We start from the raw sequence: 13,109 nt of genomic DNA on the forward strand, positions 1-13,109 counted from the left end.
TGTGGCCCAGTGCCTCCCAGCTATACTGTGAGTGAATGTTGTTGCCCAGTACAGCCAGTTATAGTGTGAGTGAATGTTTATGCCCAGTGCCTCCCAGCTATACTGTGAGTGAATGTTGTGGCCCCATACATCCAGCTATTCTGTGAGTGAATGTTGTGGCCCAGTACATCCAGATATAGTGTGAGTGAATATTGTGGCCCAGTGCATCCAGCTATACTGTGAGTGAATGTTGTGGCCCAGTACATCCAGTTATAGTGTGAGTGATTGTTGTGTACCAGTACCTCCAGTTATAGTGTGAGTGAATGTTGTTGCCCAGTACCTCCAGCTATACTGTGAGTGAATGTTGTGGCCCAGTACCTGCAGTTATAGTGTGAGTGAATGTTGTGGCCCAGTACCTCCAGTTATAGTGTGAGTGACTGTTGTGGCCCAGGACATCCAGTTATAGTTTGAGTGAATGTTGTGGCCCAGTACATCCAGTTATAGTGTGAGTGAATGCTGTGGCCCAGTACCTCCAGCTATACTGTGAGTGAATGTTGTGGCCCAGTACCTCCAGTTATAGTGTGAGTGAATGTTGTGGCCCAGTACATCCAGCTATACTGTGAATGAATGTTGTGGCCCAGTACCTCCAGCTATACTGTGAGTGAATGTTGTGGCCCAGTACCTCCAGTTATAGTGTGAGTGAATGTTGTGGCCCAGTACATCCAGTTATAGTGTGAGTGAATGTTGTGGCCCAGTACATCTAGTTATATTGTGAGTGAATGTTGTGGCCCAGTACATCCAGCTATACTGTGAGTGAATGTTGTGGCCCCGTACATCCAGCTATACTGTGAGTGAATTTTGTGGCCCAGCACCTCAGGTTATAGTGTGAGTGAATGTTGTGGCCCAGTACATCCAGTTATAGTGTGAGTGAATTTTCTGGACCAGCACATCCCATTATAGTGTGAGTGAATGTTGTGGCCCAGTGCCTCCAAAGCTATTCTGTGAGTGAATGTTGTGGCCCAGTACATACAGTTATAGTGTGAGTGAATGTTGTGGCCCAGCACATCCAGTTATAGTGTGAGTGAATGTTGTGGCCCAGTACATCCAGTTAATGTGTGAGTGAATGTTGTGGCCCAGTGCCTCCCAGCTATACTGTGAGTGAATGTTGTTGCCCAGTACAGCCAGTTATAGTGTGAGTGAATGTTTTGGCCCAGTGCGTCCCAGCTATACTGTGAGTGAATGTTGTGGCCCCATACATCCAGCTATTCTGTGAGTGAATGTTGTGGCCCTGTACATCCAGATATAGTGTGAGTGAATATTGTGGCCCAGTGCATCCAGCTATACTGTGAGTGAATGTTGTGGCCCAGTACATCCAGTTATAGTGTGAGTGATTGTTGTGTACCAGTACCTCCAGTTATAGTGTGAGTGAATGTTGTGTACCAGTACCTCCAGTTATAGTGTGAGTGAATGTTGTGGCCCAGTACATCCAGCTATACTGTGAATGAATGTTGTGGCCCAGTACCTCCAGTTTTAGTTTGAGTGAATGTTGTGGCCCAGTACATCCAGCTATACTGTGAGTGAATGTTCTGGCCAGTACCTCTACTTAAAGTGTGAGTGACTGTTGTGGCCCAGTACAGCCAGTTATAGTGTGAGTGAATGTTTTGGCCCAGTGCATCCCAGCTATACTGTGAGTGAATGTTATGATCCCGTACATCCAGCTATTCTTTGAGTGAATGTTGTGGCCCAGTACATCCAGCTATACTGTGAGTGAATGTTGTGGCCCAGTACATCCAGATATAGTGTGAGTGAATATTGTGGACCAGTGCATCCAGCTATACTGTGAGTGAATGTTGTGGCCCAGTACATCCAGATATAGTGTGAGTGAATATTGTGGACCAGTGCATCCAGCTATACTGTGAGTGAATGTTGTGGCTCAGTACCTCCAGTTATAGTGTGAGTGAATGTTGTGGCCCAGTTCCTCCAGTTATAGTGTGAGTGAATGTTGTGGCCCAGTACCTCCAGTTATAGTGTGAGTGAATGTTGTGGCCCAGTACAACCAGCTATACTTTGAGTGAATGTTGTGGCCCAGTACCTCCAGTTATAGTGTGAGTGAATGTTGTGGCCCAGTACCTCCAGTTATAGTGTGAGTGAATGTTGTGCCCCAGTACCTCCAGTTATAGTGTGAGTGAATGTTGTGGCCCAGTAAATCCAGTTATAGTGTGAGTGAATGTTGTGGCCCAGTACATCCAGTTATAGTGTGAGTGAATGCTGTGGCCCAGTACATCCAGCTATACTGTGAGTGAATGTTGTGGGCCAGGACCTCAAGTTATAGTGTGAGTGAATGTTGTGGCCCAGCACAACAAGCTATACTTTGAGTGAATGTTGTGGCCCAGTACCTCCAGTTATAGTGTGAGTGAATGTTGTGGCCCAGTACCTCCAGTTATAGTGTGAGTGAATGTTGTGGCCCAGTACATCCAGTTATAGTGTGAGTGAATGTTGTGGCCCAGTACAACCAGCTACACTGTGAGTGAATGTTGTGGCCCAGTACATCCAGTTATAGTGTGAGTGAATGTTGTGGCCCAGTACATCCAGCTATACTGTGAGTGAATGTTGTGGCCCAGTACATCCAGATATAGTGTGAGTGAATATTGTGGCCCAGTACCTCCAGCTATACTGTGAGTGAATGTTGTGGCCCAGTACCTCCAGTTATAGTGTGAGTGAATGTTGTGGCCCAGTACCTCCAGTTATAGTGTGAGTGAATGTTGTGGCCCAGTACAACCAGCTATACTTTGAGTGAATGTTGTGGCCCAGTACCTCCAGTTATAGTGTGAGTGAATGTTGTGGCCCAGTACCTCCAGTTATAGTGTGAGTGAATGTTGTGCCCCAGTACATCCAGTTATAGTGTGAGTGAATGTTGTGGCCCAGTACATCCAGTTATAGTGTGAGTGAATGTTGTGGCCCAGTACATCCAGTTATAGTGTGAGTGAATGCTGTGGCCCAGTACATCCAGCTATACTGTGAGTGAATGTTGTGGGCCAGGACCTCAAGTTATAGTGTGAGTGAATGTTGTGGCCCAGCACAACAAGCTATACTTTGAGTGAATGTTGTGGCCCAGTACCTCCAGTTATAGTGTGAGTGAATGTTGAGGCCCAGTACCTCCAGTTATAGTGTGAGTGAATGTTGTGGCCCAGTACATCCAGTTATAGTGTGAGTGAATGTTGTGGCCCAGTACAACCAGCTACACTGTGAGTGAATGTTGTGGCCCAGTACATCCAGTTATAGTTTGAGTGAATGTTGTGGCCCAGTACCTCCAGTTATAGTGTGAGTGAATGTTGTGGCCCAGTACCTCCAGTTATAGTTTGAGTGAATGTTGTGGCCCAGTACCTCCAGTTATAGTTTGAGTGAATGTTGTGGCCCAGCACATCCAGTTATAGTGTGAGTGAATGTTGTGGCTCAGTACATCCAGTTATAGTGTGAGTGAATATTGTGGCCCAGTACCGCCAGTTATATTGCGAGTGAATGTTGTGGCCCAGTACCTCCAGTTATAGTGCGAGTGAATGTTGTGGCCCAGTACCTCCAGTTAAAGTGTGAGTAAATGTTATGGCCCAGTACATCCAGCTATACTGTGAATGAATGTTTTGGCCCAGTACATTCAGTTATAATGTGAGTGAATGTTGTGGCCCAGTACCTCCAGCTATACCTGGAGTGAATGTTGTATCTCAGTACCTCCAGTTATAGTGTGAGTGAATGTTGTGGCCCAGTTCCTCCAGTTATAGTGTGAGTGAATGTTGTGGCCCAGTACCTCCAGTTATAGTGTGAGTGAATGTTGTGGCCAAGTACAACCAGCTATACTTTGAGTGAATGTTGTGGCCCAGTACCTCCAGTTATAGTGTGAGTGAATGTTGTGGCCCAGTACATCCAGTTATAGTGTGAGTGAATGTTGTGGCCCAGTGCCTCCCAGCTATACTGTGAGTGAATGTTGTGGCCCAGTACAGCCAGTTATAGTGTGAGTGAATGTTGTGGCCCAGTACATCCAGTTATAGTGTGAGTGAATGCTGTGGCCCAGTACATCCAGCTATACTGTGAGTGAATGTTGTGGGCCAGGACCTCCAGTTATAGTGTGAGTGAATGTTGTGGCCCAGTACCTCCAGTTATAGTGTGAGTGAATGTTGTGGCCCAGTACCTCCAGTTATAGTGTGAGTGAATGTTGTGGCCCAGTACCTCCAGTTATAGTGTGAGTGAATGTTGTGGCCCAGTACATCCAGTTATAGTGTGAGTGAATGTTGTGGCCCAGTACCTCCAGTTATAGTGTGAGTGAATGTTGTGGCCCAGTACCTCCAGTTATAGTGTGAGTGAATGTTGTGGCCCAGCACATCCAGTTATATTGTGAGTGAATGTTGTGGCCAAGTACATCCAAAGCTATTCTGTGAGTGGAATGTTGTGGCCCAGTACATCCAGTTATAGTGTGAGTGAATGTTGTGGCCCAGCACCTCAGGTTATAGTGTGAGTGAATGTTGTGGCCCAGTACCTCCAGTTCTAGTGTGAGTGAATGTTGTGGCCCAGTACATCCAGTTAATGTGTGAGTGAATGTTGTGGCCCAGTGCCTCCCAGCTATACTGTGAGTGAATGTTGTTGCCCAGTACAGCCAGTTATAGTGTGAGTGAATGTTTTGGCCCAGTGCCTCCCAGCTATACTGTGAGTGAATGTTGTGGCCCCATACATCCAGCTATTCTGTGAGTGAATGTTGTGGCCCTGTACATCCAGATATAGTGTGAGTGAATATTGTGGCCCAGTGCATCCAGCTATACTGTGAGTGAATGTTGTGGCCCAGTACATCCAGTTATAGTGTGAGTGATTGTTGTGTACCAGTACCTCCAGTTATAGTGTGAGTGAATGTTGTTGCCCAGTACCTCCAGCTATACTGTGAGTGAATGTTGTGGCCCAGTACCTGCAGTTATAGTGTGAGTAAATGTTATGGCCCAGTACATCCAGCTATACTGTGAATGAATGTTTTTGCCCAGTACATTCAGTTATAATGTGAGTGAATGTTGTGGCCCAGTACCTCCAGTTATAGTGTGAGTGAATGCTGTGGCCCAGTACATCCAAATATACTGTGAGTGAATGTTGTGGCCCAGGACCTCCAGTTATAGTGTGAGTGAATGTTGTGGCCCAGTACATCCAGCTATACTTTGAGTGAATGTTGTGGCCCAGTACCTCCAGTTATAGTGTGAGTGAATGTTGTGGCCCAGTACCTCCAGTTATAGTGTGAGTGAATGTTGTGGCCCAGTACATCCAGTTATAGTGTGAGTGAATGTTGTGGCCCAGTACATCTAGTTATAGTGTGAGTGAATGTTGTGGCCCAGTACCTCCAGCTATACTGTGAGTCAATGTTGTGGCCCCGTACATCCAGCTATACTGTGAGTGAATGTTGTGGCCCAGCACCTCAGGTTATAGTGTGAGTGAATGTTGTGGCCCAGTACATCCATTTATAGTGTGAGTGAATTTTTTGGACCAGCACATCCCATTATAGTGTGAGTGAATGTTGTGGCCCAGTGCCTGCAAAGCTATACTGTCAGTGAATGTTGTGGCCCAGTACATACAGTTATAGTGTGAGTGAGTGTTATGTCCCAGCACATCCAGTTATAGTGTGAGTGAATGTTGTGTATCAGTACCTCCAGTTATAGTGTGAGTGAATGCTGTGTACCAGTACCTCCAGTTATAGTGTGAGTGAATGTTGTGGCCCAGGACATCCAGTTATAGTGTGAGTGAATGTTGTGGCCCAGTACATCCAGCTATACTGTGAGTGAATGTTGTGGCCCAGTACAGCCAGTTATAGTGTGAGTGAATGTTTTGGCCCAGTGCCTCCCAGCTATACTGTGACTGATTGTTGTGGCCCCGTACATCCAGCTATTCTGTGAGTGAATGTTGTGGCCCAGTACATCCAGATATAGTGTGAGTGAATATTGTGGCCCAGTGCATACAGCTATACTGTGAGTGAATGTTGTGGCCCAGCACCTCCAGTTATAGTGTGAGTGAATGTTGTGGCCTAGTACATCCAGGTATAGTTTGAGTGAATGTTGTGGCTCAGTACATCCAGTTATAGTGTGAGTGAATATTGTGGTCCAGTACCGCCAGTTATATTGCGAGTGAATGTTGTGGCCCAGTACCTCCAGTTATAGTGCGAGTGAATGTTGTGGCCCAGTACCTCCAGTTAAAGTGTGAGTAAATGTTATGGCCCAGTACATCCAGCTATACTGTGAATGAATGTTGTGGCCCAGTACATCCAGTTTTAGTTTGAGTGAATGTTGTGGCCCAGTACATCCAGTTAATGTGTGAGTGAATGTTGTGGCCCAGTGCCTCCCAGCTATACTGTGAGTGAATGTTGTGGCCCAGTACAGCCAGTTATAGTGTGAGTGAATGTTTTTGGCCAGTGCCTCCCAGCTATACTGTGAGTGAATGTTGTGTCCCCGTACATCCAGAAATTCTGTGAGTGAATGTTGTGGCCCAGTACATCCAGATATAGTGTGAGTGAATATTCTGGCCCAGTGCATCCAGCTATACTGTGAGTGAATGTTGTGGCCAAGTACATCCAGTTATAGTGTGAGTGATTGTTGTGTACCAGTACCTCCAGTTATAGTGTGAGTGAATGTTGTGGCCCAGTACATCCAGCTATACTGTGAGTGAATGTTGTGGCCCAGTACCTCCAGTTATAGTGTGAGTGAATGTTGCGGCCCATTACCTCCAGTTATAGTGTGAGTGAATGTTGTGGCCCAGTACATCCAGTTATAGTGTGAGTGAATGTTGTGGCCCAGTACATCCAGTTATAGTGTGAGTGAATTTTGTTGACCAGCACATCCCATTATAGTGTGAGTTAATGTTGTGGCCCAGTGCCTCCAAAGCTAAACTGTGAGTGAATGTTGTGGCCCAGCTCATCCAGTTATAGTGTGAGTGAATGTTGTGGCCCAGTGCGTCCAGTTATAGTGTGAGTGAATGTTGTGGCCCAGTACCTCCAGTTATAGTGTTAGTGAATGTTGTCGCCCAGCACATCCAGTTATAGTTTGAGTGAATGTTGTGTACCAGTACTTCCAGTTATAGTGTGAGTGAATGTTGTGTACCAGTACCTCCAGCTATACTGTGAGTGAATGTTGTGGCCCAGTACCTCCAGTTATAGTGTGAGTGAATGTTGTGGCCCAGTACCTCCAGTTATAGTGTGAGTGAATGTTGTGGCCCAGCACATCCAGCTCTACTGTGAGTGAATGTTGTGACCCAGTACATCCAGTTATAGTTTTAGTGAATGTTGGGGCCCAGTACATCCAGCTATACTGTTAGTTATGTTGTGGCCCAGTACAGCCAGTTATTGTGTGAGTGAATGTTGTGGCCCAGTGCCTCCCAGCTATACTGTGAGTGAATGTTGTGGCCCAGTACAGCCAGTTATAGTGTGAGTGAATGTTTTGGCCCAGTGCCTCCCAGCTATACTGTGACTTAATGTTGTGGCCCCGTACATCCACCTATTCTGTGAGTTGAATGTTGTGGCCCAGTACATCCAGATATAGTGTGAGTGAATATTGTGGCCCAGTGCATCCAGCTATACTGTGAGTGAATGTTGTGGTCCAGTACATCCAGTTATAGTGTGAGTGATTGTTGTGTACCAGTACCTCCAGTTATAGTGTGAGTGAATGTTGTGGCCCAGTACATCCAGTTATAGTGTGAGTGAATGTTGTGGCCCAGCACCTCCAGTTATAGTGTGAGTGAATGTTGTGGCCCAGTACATCCAGTTATAGTGTGAGTGAATGTTGTGGCCTAGTACATCCAGTTATAGTGTGAGTTAATGTTGTGGCCCAGTACATCCAGTTATAGTGTGAGTGAATGTTGTGGCCGAGTACATCCAGTTATAAAGTGAGTGAATGTTGTGGCCCAGTACATCCAGTTATGCTGTGAGTGAATGTTGTGGCCCAGTACATCTAGTTATAGTGTTAGTGAATGTTGTGGCCCAGTGCCTCCCAGCTATACTGTGAGTGAATGTTGTGGCCCAGTACAGCCAGTTATAGTTTGAGTGAATGTTGTGGCCCAGTACATCCAGTTATAGTGTGAGTGAATCTTGTGGCCCAGTGCCTCCCAGCTATACTGTGAGTTAATGTTGTGGCCCAGTACATCCAGTTATACTTTGAGTGAATGTTGTGGCCCAGTACATCCAGTTATAGTGTGAGTGAATGTTGTGGCCCAGTACATCCAGTTATAGTGTGAGTGAATGCTGTGGCCCAGTACATCCAGCTATACTGTGAGTGAATGTTGTGGGCCAGGACCTCAAGTTATAGTGTGAGTGAATGTTGTGGCCCAGCACAACAAGCTATACTTTGAGTGAATGTTGTGGCCCAGTACCTCCAGTTATAGTGTGAGTGAATGTTGAGGCCCAGTACCTCCAGTTATAGTGTGAGTGAATGTTGTGGCCCAGTACATCCAGTTATAGTGTGAGTGAATGTTGTGGCCCAGTACAACCAGCTACACTGTGAGTGAATGTTGTGGCCCAGTACATCCAGTTATAGTTTGAGTGAATGTTGTGGCCAGTACCTCCAGTTATAGTGTGAGTGAATGTTGTGGCCCAGTACCTCCAGTTATAGTTTGAGTGAATGTTGTGGCCCAGTACCTCCAGTTATAGTTTGAGTGAATGTTGTGGCCCAGCACATCCAGTTATAGTGTGAGTGAATGTTGTGGCTCAGTACATCCAGTTATAGTGTGAGTGAATGTTGTGGCCCAGTACCTCCAGTTATAGTGTGAGTGAATGTTGAGTGAATGTTAGAGTGAATGTTGTGGCCCAGTACATCCAGCTATACTGTGAGTGAATGTTCTGGCCAGTACCTCTACTTATAGTGTGAGTGAATGTTGTGGCCCAGTACATCCAGTTATAGTGTGAGTGAATGTTGTGGCCCAGTACCTCCAGTTATAGTGTGAGTGAATGTTGTGGGCCAGCACTTCCAGCTCTACTGTGAGTGAATGTTGTGACCCAGTACATCCATTTATAGTTTTAGTGAATGTTGGGGCCCAGTACATCCAGCTATACTGTTAGTGAATGTTGTGGCCCAGCACATCCAGTTATAGTGTGAGTGAATGTTGTGGCCCAGTACCTCCAGTTATAGTGTGAGTGAATGTTGTGTACCAGTACATCCAGTAATAGTGTGAGTGAATGTTGTGGCCCAGTAAATCAAGTTATAGTGTGAGTGAATGTTTTGGCCCATTTTCTCCCAGCTATACTGTGAGTGAATGTTGTGGCCCAGTACATCCAGTTATAGTGTGAGTGATTATTGTGTACCAGTACCTCCAGTTATAGTGTGAGTGAATGTTGTGGCCCAGTACATCTAGTTATAGTGTGTGTGAATGTTGTGGCCCAGTAAATCCAGTTATAGTGTGAGTGAGGGTGTGGCCCAGTACATCCAGTTATAGTGTGAGTGAATGTTGTGGCCCAGTACATCCAGTTATAGTGTGAGTGAATATTGTGGCCCAGTACATCCAGTTATACTGTGAGTGAATGTGTTGCCCAGTACATCCAGTTATAGTGTGAGTGAATGTTGTGGCCCAGTACATCCAGCTGTAGTGTGAGTAACAGACCAGGACTATCTTGTCCAGTTATAGTGTGAGTGACAGACCAGGACTATCTTGTCCAGTTATAGTGTGAGTGACAGACCAGGACTATCTTGTCCAGTTATAGTGTGAGTGACAGACCAGGACTATCTTGTCCAGTTATAGTGTGAGTGACAGACCAGCACTATCTTGTCCAGTTATAGTGTGAGTGACAGACCTGATGACAACCTGTGTTGGAGTGTAACAGACCAGGACCAGATGACAACCTGTTTTGGAGTGTAACAGACCAGGACCAGATGACAACCTGTGTTGGAGTGTAACAGACCAGGACCAGATGACAACCTGTGTTGGAGTGTAACAGACCAGGACCAGATGACAACCTGTGTTGGAGTGTAACAGGCCAGTACCAGATGACAACCTGTGTTGGAGTGTAACAGACCAGGACCAGATGACAACATGTGTTGGAGTGTAAAAGACCAGGACCAGGTGACAGCCTGTGTTGGAGTGTAACAGACCAGGACCAGATGACAACCTGTGTTGGAGTGTAACAGACCAGGACCAGATGACAACCTGTGTTGGAGTGTTACAGGAGTGTAAAGACCTGCAGTGCAGACACCTTTCCCTCTGTGTTCAATACTCTAGAGGTCTCTACCCTCGCTAGTGGACTCTCTCTATTGATTACCAGTCCTGATAAAGGTGTTGGTGAACAATGTCTCTTCAATATCTGGAACAAGTGCGCTGCATCTAATGTAGAAGTAGTCCTGAAACTAGTTTAGGAAATAAGCGTCAGCAGGTGGCTGTTAACATGAGCAATAGGTTCTCAGGCCAGGCCGTGTGTCTGAATGGGAGCGAGGTGGAGACAACATAAAACACACTTCCCAAAGCAGCCCCAAAGTGAATAAAGCCTTATTTAAAATTAATGGAAAATGGACACGGACAATAAAAGCAAATGACAGCTCTTCAGTTGACATACAGCAGGAGAGCTGCCATCGGAGTCTTTTATCAAGCCATTGGCTTAGAGTTACTATATCAAACTCAAGACAGCCAGCCAGCCAGCACAACTTTGATCAAATATTTAACATGGTCAGGTATAATTTTGCAATGTCAGGTAAAGTCACAATACACACAGTGGTGCTAAAAGCATCTGACTCTGGATAAATATGAGCTACAGGTGTTTGTTTGGTGTAGATGTTCGATGTAGGTTATTTACAGGGAGAGACAGACTGATGGTGGTTGGTGGGGTGTGTGTGTGTGTGTGTGTGTGTGTGTGTGTGTGTGTGTGTGTGTGTGTGTGTGTGTGTGTGTAGTGCTGTGGGACGAGAGTTCTTCACATTGTTATCTCTGTTACCCTATCTTTCATTCACTGCTCTAAATTGCCATGGCTTTGCTATTGGGAACAAACTATCAACTTATTCGTCATCTCCAGGGGAGAATGGCAAGAGGCATAGAGGGCAACTGTTATTTACAAATGACAGCACAACTCATTTAGCTGGGCACAAAAACTTCTGAAAATGTCAATTCAGAATTTCTAGTATGCTAGTTATCCTTTGTTACTGGTCTTCCATTTTCCTCCAAGAGCCTGAATGTCTTTTGTACTCACAGCTATAGCCTAGTAGTAACAGGGGAGTCTGGGAACGAAAAGAGCAAAGTTCTAAATCTTTCTTTGACCTTTTCCTCCTCTCTTCTCCTCTCCCAAGGTGTCTACAATCAGTCTGTGGGCTGGAGGCACTAGGGGACAAAAGAGGAACGGTGTTAGCCATGGCGTTAAATGCCCGGAGCACTGTTCTGATTGCAGCCTTCGGCAAGGATGCAGACGTGAGAACTAGGAGTTGGCCTGATGCATTGCGGGAGTATGAGTCGTGAGACAATAGAATTAGGAATTTGAATACTAGAACGGACAGAAACCTTCATACGGTGGAAACATTTTGCCCTTGTGGTCAGGGAGTTGATCAACCATGGTTTTCCATTGCTGTGATAAGATATTATGCAATAGCACTCACAACTTTCCCAGAAAACAAAAATGTGACATTTATGGTCTGTTTACGTATAGTTTACAGGTTATTTATAAAAAATAATTGTATAAAACCCATATGAACTGTATTTATGACAAAATTTGTGTGTACCAATAATTCAATTACAAAATTTCTGATATATTACATGCCTTACTTTTTTGCCCTGCTTTTATTTCCCTGCTTTTATTTCCCTGCTATTATTTCCCTCTACTGCCATTCATTCAGATTAGACTGCTTTGGATATCTCCCTGAACAATATGGCTGCATTTCCCACCCATTCTGGAACCTTGAGGCTTCATGTCACATCCCCTCTACTCATTTAGTATGATCACTATGAATGAGACAGCATCTCACATCAATAGGGGGAGGGGGGACAATGGCTGATATAGATAAGTAGTCAAATGAGGTTTGTGACAGGAGAGTGATGGAAATGGAGAGAACAGGTAAATGACACTGAATGGAGAGAACAGGATAATGACACTGAATGGAGAGAACAGGATAATGACAGTGAATGGAGAGAAGAGGAAAGTTTACAGTGAATGGAGAGAACAAGAGAGTGACAGTGAATGGAGAGAACAAGAGAGTGACAGTGAATGTAGAGAACAGGATAATTACAGTGAATGGAGAGAACAGGAGAGTGACAGTGAATTGAGAGAACAGGATAATTACAGTGAATGGAGAGAACAGAATAATTACAGTGAATGGTGAGAACAGGATAATTACAGTGAATGGAGAGAACAGGGAGAGTGACAGTGATTGTAGAGAACAGGATAATGACAGTGAATGGAGAGAACAGGAGAGTGACAGTGAATGGAGAGAACAGGATAGTGACAGTGAATGGAGAGAACAAGATAATGACAGTGAATGGAGAGAACAAGAGAGTGACAGTGAATGGAGAGAACAGGAGAGTGACAGTGAAAGGAGAGAACAGGAGAGTGACAGTGAATGGAGAGAACAGGAGAGTGAAAGTGAATTGAGAGAACAGGAGAGTGACAGTGAATGGAGAGAACAGGATAATGACAGTGAATGGAGAGAACAGGAGAGTGACAGTGAATGGAGAGAACAGGAGAGTGACAGTGAATGGACAGAACAGGGGGGTGACAGTGAATGGAGAGAACAGGGGAATGACAGTGAATGGAGAGAACAGGAGAGTGACAGTGAATGGAGAGAACAGGAGAGTGACAGTGAATGGAGAGAACAGGAGAGTGACAGTGAATGGAGAGAACAGGAGAGTGACAGTGAATGGAGAGAACAGGAGAGTGACAGTGAATGGAGAGAACAGGAGAGTGACAGTGAATGGAGAGAACAGGAGAGTGACAGTGAATGGAGAGAACAGGAGAGTGACAGTGAATGGAGAGAACAGGAGAATGACAGTGAATGGAGAGAACAGGAGAGTGACAGTGAATGGAGAGAACAGGAGAGTGACAGTGAATGGAGAGAACAGGAGAGTGACAGTGAATGGAGAGAACAGGAGAGTGACAGTGAATGGAGAGAACAGGATAGTGACAGTGAATGGAGAGAACAGGAGAGTTACAGTGAATG

This window comes from Salmo salar, chromosome ssa13 (assembly GCF_905237065.1).
Source record: "Salmo salar chromosome ssa13, Ssal_v3.1, whole genome shotgun sequence".
Classification (NCBI taxonomy): domain Eukaryota; kingdom Metazoa; phylum Chordata; class Actinopteri; order Salmoniformes; family Salmonidae; genus Salmo; species Salmo salar.